This window comes from Otolemur garnettii, unplaced genomic scaffold (assembly GCF_000181295.1).
Source record: "Otolemur garnettii isolate 467f Iridium unplaced genomic scaffold, OtoGar3 scaffold00016, whole genome shotgun sequence".
In the NCBI taxonomy this organism is placed as follows: domain Eukaryota; kingdom Metazoa; phylum Chordata; class Mammalia; order Primates; family Galagidae; genus Otolemur; species Otolemur garnettii.
In genome coordinates, this window is record NW_003852411.1 from 1,475,450 (window position 1) to 1,482,579 (window position 7,130).

At 41.3% G+C, this 7,130-nt stretch overlaps 1 pseudogene; it reads left to right on the forward strand.

The window, feature by feature from the left end:
* The first annotated feature begins 4,630 nt into the window (after window positions 1–4,630).
* Window positions 4,631–7,130, forward strand: part of LOC100954584 — a 28,035-nt pseudogene continuing 25,535 nt past the window's right edge.

The window sequence follows — 7,130 nt, forward strand, 5'->3', positions numbered from 1 at the left end:
TTGCTCTAGATTTTAAATTTTTATGGGCAGTTTATTCTGTTTTTTTATTCTTGCTTCTTGAAAGCCAGGATTTTGAAGATCTGTAATTCTAAAGTGTTAAGCTTGAGCTCTGCTTATGATAATCTTATTTAAAAAAGAAAAAGTCAAACTTTAAATAATTGGTTTATTGCCTACTTACTTCTGCCTTGAATTTTTAGTCTTCATATTCCTTTCTCCTATTTTTGATTGATTCAGATAAATTTGATTAAGGAGACAAAAAATTTTGTTGTATATAGCAAGTATACCATCATTTTAAATCTTCTAGTAACCCAAGGAAGAGGATCTACCATTGGAAGTAGCTAAGTCTTTTCATTGACTTCAATTAGTTTTGCAATGTAGACTAGATTTCTCTTCTACAATAATGCATTTTTCCAAAAGTAATAACTGACATCCCCTTAAGTCCCCTGGTTTGTGAAGTACTGCTATTGACTTTGCTGTTACAGGTTTATTCCAGTGTTCACAGTTAATGTTCTGACTGCTTCTGAGTGTCTAGTGTTAAAACAGACAAACAATTAACAGTGTGCAATTTGGTAATTTTCCAGAATCCATTTTAAAGCCTGAAAAAGGTAGTTTTACACATATAACCTATCAACATAAAGATCAGATTTCTGTTCTCTTTACATCAACCTTGGACATGACTAAATGCTCTGTAAATGACAGGACAATTCCATTTCAGGGTGAGAATAATCAGATTTAAAACTCCAAAGGCAGCTTTAAAAAAAAAATAAAAATGAAACAGAAAAAACACAGGTAACCAAGACTAAAGGTCTAAAAGACAAGGCTACTGATCTTTATTTAGTAAGCCTCTCACTAAATACCACAAAGCTTTACATTTGTGTAGTTTCTGATGAGTTTTACAAACATTTCCTATGTGTCTCCCCCATCATCCCAAAACTTAAATAGAAAATACTCTCATCCTTAGACAATGTTTGCTTCCCTTTACAATACACACACACAATATTCATGACTGTCCCCTTTTCAATGTTCTATGTTCCTTGAAAATCTTTTCTTAATAAACCATTTGGCAAATTCCTATTCATCATTAAAGAATTATTAAAGGCTATCTTTCTCCGAAGTATTCTGACCCCCCTGCCACCTACAGAGTAAATCACTGCCCCGTTCACGATGCTGTTACCTTCTAAGCATGTAGCATATATCATGGTGCCTACCTCACGGTATCAGTTATTTGCCCATGTATATGTCTTGCAGTGTGACTGGGAGTTCCTTGAGGGCAAGAACATTCTAATTCCCCCTAGCAGACAGCAGGTGCTAAATAAAAATTTATTGAGTGAAAATATGATGGTTGTTAGGAAGACAGAGGAGATGAGAAAGTTTCTGCCATCAAGAAGTCTAGCTATAATTAATCCCAGTTTACAATCTCAGGTGACCAACAACTCAAATTTCATTTCTATACTGAACACCTCCCCCCCAATCCATTTAATCTCAGAAAATGTATCATTTTCCCACGTTTTCCCCAAAGTTATGTCTAATTCCAAGTTCTTGGTAAGGAACACAGAGAGTTCTGTCCTTGGTAGTCACTAGTCCACGCTAGCATCGACTGAACAATCTTATCCTCGCCTTGTCTTTGGTCTCTGCTTGAAAGATCCCTCCAGGTCTGGCAACTCTCCCTCTCCTTTCATGCTAAACTGTGATTCTTTTATCCAACTCATGCCAGGTAATAACCTACTGGTCACATTTGGTAGGCTTCCAAATTAGCTGCTGGGGAAGATTTTATGATTTATGGTTGATCTTCTATGCAAGTAAAAAGTCTTATTAAGAGACCCTCAAATTTTATCCTAAACTCTTTAAACTGAAGCCATACTGATTAACACATAACCTGCTGACACGGATTCCTGAATCATCAAGTTGTACTGTCCTGCACATAGAACATTTTATCCTGTATGTTATCTGTAGCTGATAATTCTAACCTTTGTAAAGTACACTCTGATAAAAGAAGAACTCTGATATGAGAAGCCCTGCTCCCTTCCCCTAGACTTGCTTATAAAGCATTCCAACTCATAAGACCTTGGAACATGGCCAACTTTGTTGATGTGCCTTCCCACGTCAATCTTTACATCTGGCTTCCCATAAACTTTTGTCACATTTCAGCCTCAACAGCCTTAATTGCAGTTGACACAGGCAATGTGGAACTTGGGTCTTCATAATCTCCTGAGGGCTCCCTGGAGGACAGCAGCCCAAGTTCCTACTGCTGAGAAATTTTTGAAACTTCTCTAGGCTTCCGTTTAGCTCCTTACCATGGGGTAAGCAGAAGGTCAGCACTGAGATCCTTTTTTTAAGACTCACCAAAGTCTGTCTTCTCATTTCACCTCCTACATTTCACACCCCAAACTAGAAAATATTTACTTAGAAAAAATTAAAGATTTGTGCCTCTGAGACTATGTTATAATACTCCCCCCTCCACACCACCCTGGCCCACCCAGAGTCTAGAGTTGAGGCTCGGGTCTTTTTAACTTTCCAGAGAAGTTCTTCTCTGAGCTTGCAGTGAAATGGCTCTAATGACAAAACTATTGTGGATAACTTGAAGTAAACAAGGGGAAAATAGCATCCTGCCATACCTACAAAAGGAAAGTCATGTAACTAAGTGCCTCTCTTGGGATAGTCTACACCGGCTGACTTGAGGCCACAGCGCAAACTGGCTCCTAAATGCCGAAGTCCATGATCAGGCTGGGAGAACACAACTAACATCTACCCTGTGTCAGTTCATTTCTCTTCATTTGAAACCTTGCAATGGACTGAAAAGTTTGTGTCCACTTGAAATTCCTATGTTAAACTTCTAATTCCCAACATGATAGCATTAGAAGACCTTTGATAGGAAAATAGGACATAAGGGTAGAAGCCTCACAGGTGAAATCAGTGTCCTCACAAATAAAACCCCAGAAAGCATTCTTGCTCCCTTGGTTGACATGAGGACATGGGGAAGAGAAAGCCATCTCAGGAAGCAGGCCCCTCACGAGGCACCAAATATGCCCGTACCTTGATCTTCAACTCCCCAAATTCCAGAACCATAACAAACACACACCTGCTGTTCCAGCCACCCAGTTTGCGGTATTCTGCTATAGCAGCCCAAACTAAGATTTCTATTACCTAGAAATAATTTTCTGCTACCCATACTCATTTGCTGCGATGACTATATCAAGTGGCACAGGAAGTCTTACTTAGGTGACGTTTATCACTCTTCTAAAACTGACCTCCAATCTCAGCTTGAATGACCCATTAAGTGTGAGGTGTGCACACACAGAGGGTGCCCAAACAAGTAGACTCATGAAGAAACCAGGCAGTTTTCAGCCTGGATTCTAAATAATTCTCTAGATCTCCAAGTACCTTTTAAAGATTAAAATTTTCAATTCAAATTAATCCCTAGCATAAAGTCTACCTTTATCAAAAGTAATGCTTTAATCAACAAATAAAATTCAAGTGATTTTCAGAGGTAAGTGTCCATTTGAAGTGCTGCATCTGCTCTTGCAGATGGTGGCCCTTGTGAAGTGGCATATCATTGTCTAGGTTATAGTCACAAATCAGAATTTGTCTTTGTTTCATTGGCACTGAACACTTAACTAATTCACGAGGACTTCCTGAGCTGTGGCACCAGAGTCATTTCTAAAGAGATTTGCAAGAAGGAGCAAGAAGAAGACAGACTAGAACCAGGCCATGAGCACACCACTCTTAAGACTGAATTGCAGCAGATACCCAACTATGGATAGCTCTATGCAAAAGCAGCCCCAGAGAAACAATGGGGGGACACTCGGGATGAAGGGAGGGAGGGGATCCATTCAACAAGAACAAAGATATCCATGGGCAAGCACCTACATGAGGGAAGATTAGGACAGAGTGCTGGATGCTGCACTTACTCCACAGGCACTGTGGTAGCTGAGTTGGAAGATGTAGAGGATGATGCCAAGAGCCAGACAACTTTTGAGCAAGATGATTTACAGCTGGGGGTTGGACTCTTGGGCAATTTGTCTGCAGAGAAAGATCTCGAGCCTTCAGCACGTAGTAACTATTAATTACTCCCCTTACCTGTATTGTTCTGTCTCAATAAAAGGCTAGTGTGGAGGTTGCTTGGGGCTACCCTGCAAAGAAGGGCTAGCCCACCTCCTAAAAGCTGGTACTTCTAATCCACATCACACCTGGTTCCTTCCTGCGGTGATCGAGACCAGGGCCACAGGGGCCCATGGGTTGCAACATTTTGGCATAGTCAGCAGGATACAGCAGGACACAACAGGAGACCAGGGACATGGACCAAAGGGGAAGCGACACTCAGAAGTAAGTGAAGCCTCTGATAGACAGTATGGGGAAGTCCAAAGGGAAACTCTGCTCAGGACAAGTGGGACCTTTGGCCAATCTAGAATCTAGGGAACCTTGCTCAGAATAAGTGAGGTATTTCATAAATAAGCAAAGATATGGGTAACTTACTGTTTGGGAAGTCACAAGAATTAGTAACTGAGGAAGAAAGCAATGCTCAAACAGTATCTGAAAGTGAGGAGAATAGTGAGGTTCAGCGGGAAGCTGGACCAAAGCAGGACTGGGAATCAAGAGCCTATGATACAGACACAAATAAGTAATTGCCACTATGGCTGCTCAGAACAAACAATTGAAAAACCGGGTAAATAGTCTCACCATCAGAAATAACAATTTAGAGCACCCAATATTGCCCTCAGTGCCTCCCTATGTAAATGAACCACCTGTGACTTCAGTTATGAAGGCTGTGACAGAAGGGTGTAGAACTGGCGACTTTGAGTGGGAAGACACTTTAGGGCTTTTTCCGGTTACGGTCACTGCTATTTCTCCTGATCCGCAACACCCTCAAGGGGGCCAGCATTTTGATCACCATATGACCACCTTTGCAGTTCTGAAAGACTTGAAACAGGCCGTAGCACAATATGGTATGCAATCCCTATTTTCTCGAGGTCTGTGACAGGAGCTTGCGCAAGAATAGCGGCTTGCGCAAGAACAGCAGCTCAGTCCCTATGATTGGAATATGATAGCCAGAACCATTCTTGAGTCTGGACAGTATTTACAGTTCAAAACCTGTTGGAAGGAGGAGGCTGACCTGATGAGTTGCCAAATCAACAAAGTGGAATCCCGATAACCTAAGAACAGCTCACTGGTCTGGTCAGTGACTGGGGATTCCCAATCAACTTCAGTACAATGACATAGCCATAGTCCAGACAAGACTGTGTTGTCTTAGGGCCTGGGAAAAGATTCAGGCTCTTGGAGATGCCTCTAAATCTTTCATTAAGATAATGCAGTCAGGGAATAAACCTTACACCAACTTTCTAGCCCAACTAAAAACTGTAGTTGATAAGTCTGTTGCCCAGCCAGAGCTCAGAGACATGCTTTTCCAAACTTTAGTGTTTGAAAATTCTAACTCGGAGTGTCAAAAGGTCCTGCGACCTTTGAGAGCACAAAACACTCCCTTAAAGGAGTATATACGGGCATGTGCTGACATAGGAATGGAATCCTACAAGGCTAATTTACTTGCTGCCGCTTTAAAGGAAGGAATCAGTTCATACCAGCTTACATGTCCTAATTGCGGAAAATTGGGGCATAGGAGAAAAGAGTGTTGGAAAGGGAAATCTATAGCAAAAACAGTGACCAAAAGGCTTATAAACAAATGGAAACCCCCTGGGTTATGTCCCAGGTATAAGAAAGCACCTCACGGGGCTAGTGAGTGCTGCTGTCAGTTTGATAAAAAAGGAAACAGCTTTGTTGCCAGAAACTAGTAGGCAGGCCCCACTCAGGGCCCGCAGTCAAAGAATAAGAGCTAAAGAAAGTATTCATTCACCAGTAACTTCACTCTGTTCTTCAGTCTCTTTTACATGCCACCTCAGGCAGTGTTGCTTTGGACTTACCGGCATATGATAATGTCCTTTTGCTTCCCAGTATGGGAGCAAAAGAACAGAAAACAGGAGTGTGTGGTCCTCTGCCCCCAGGTACTGTTGGATTGTCGCTTGGGAAAAGTGAATTAGCATCTCAGGGAATGTTCATTCACACAGGTGTTATTGATGGTAATTAATTAGGAGAAATACTGATTATGATCTCAGTAAACCAACCAACTCAAATTTTGGCCCGATAAAAAATTGCTCAATTGCTACTCTTGCCACATATTCAGTTACAAGATTCGGGGGAAAAACATACCAGTGAGCCTAGTAATACAAAGCCAGGTTTTCTGGCAAACATCTGCCGCTAAGAGGCGGCCTCAGTTGACTCTTACCTTGAAGGATAAAACCTTTACTGGCCTGTTAGACACAGGTGCCGATGTTTCAGTAATGGCTCTAAATCAGTGGCCCAGGGAATGGCTAAAACAAGTTATTACTTTTGTTAGCACTGGAACTTTAGATTAAATTTTTCAGGGTATTTTGCCTTTGACCTGCTTGGGGCCAGACAAGCAGAATACTCAAATCCGACCATATACAGCTGACATTGCTATTAATTATGGGGTCGTGATTCGCTCCAGCAATGGAATGCTATGATAACCATACCATTCCCTCATGTTAATTCCTTGCAAATGTCAAATTTAGCATAGAGGCCACTGCCCCAAAATATGCTCTCAGGTTATCCTGGAAGAATAGTGATCCAGTGTGGGTTGAGCAGTGGCCATTAACTAGGAAGCAACTAGATGCTTTCAATATAATAGTTCAAGAACAATTGGAGCAAGGGCATATAGAATCATCCAGCAGCCCATGGAATTCTCCAATTTTTGCAATAAAAAAGAAATCAGGCAAATAAAGAATGCTCACTGACCTTTGCAAAGTTTATGAAACTATAATACCCATAGGACCACTGCAATTAGGACTTCCTCTACCCTTTATGATTCCTTCCAATTGGCATTTGTATGTTATTGACTTAAAGGATTCTTTCTTTACCATATACCTGCATCCTGAAGACCGACCACGTTTTGCTTTTTCAGTGCCTGTCTATAATCAGCAGAACCCTCCCCAGCATTATCAGCGGAAGGTTCTGCCACAAGGTATGTTGAATAGTTCTACACTGTGTCAACAATTTTTTAGTCAACTGTTACTCTACAGCCTACATTATTATATGGCTGATATCTTATTGGCACATCAGAG